This window comes from Nanorana parkeri, unplaced genomic scaffold (assembly GCF_000935625.1).
Source record: "Nanorana parkeri isolate BGI_ZX_2015 unplaced genomic scaffold, ASM93562v1 scaffold717, whole genome shotgun sequence".
Lineage (NCBI taxonomy): Eukaryota > Metazoa > Chordata > Amphibia > Anura > Dicroglossidae > Nanorana > Nanorana parkeri.
Genome location: NW_017306985.1, coordinates 237,695 through 238,155, shown reverse-complemented (window position 1 = coordinate 238,155; position 461 = coordinate 237,695). Strand labels below are relative to the sequence as shown.

The 461-nt window shown below is 41.0% G+C and overlaps 1 protein-coding gene across 1 annotated transcript in view; it reads right to left on the bottom strand.

Moving 5' to 3' along the window:
- Positions 1-461, bottom strand: part of GOLGA2 (golgin A2) — a 62,580-nt gene that overhangs the window by 49,123 nt on the left and 12,996 nt on the right. The gene's annotated exons all lie outside the window — the stretch shown is intronic.

Here is a 461-nt window from a genome sequence, read left to right as displayed (position 1 = left end):
CAGTATAGAAACACTAGATGTTGGTATAAACTGTTTTACTGCTAACAGAGAAGGCATTAGCTAAAGCAGGGGCATCCAGACTTCCACTCAGACTTTGCATTCACAAAGTACACAGCATACTTCTGTGACATCTGATGTCACCACTGCTTGCATTGCCATACATGTTTCTGCCAATGGGCCTGATTGAACCTTGCGATAATCGGGGCAGGATGGGGATGGGGAAAAGTTTTGTCCGATAATCGTAAGGTTTATGGGCACCTTTAGACCTGTCCAAGGTAGATTCAGCTTGTTAATACGCACTCCTGCCCTCTTCACCGAACAAGGCCATGTGTTAAAGTATAGACATCCCATTTGCTTTGATGCATAAAGGAGCATAGTATTTTTCTTATTATATTTGATTTAGGTCTGTGCTAAAATGTTACATCTAATCTAGATCTACCAAATGTATATATGGCGATACA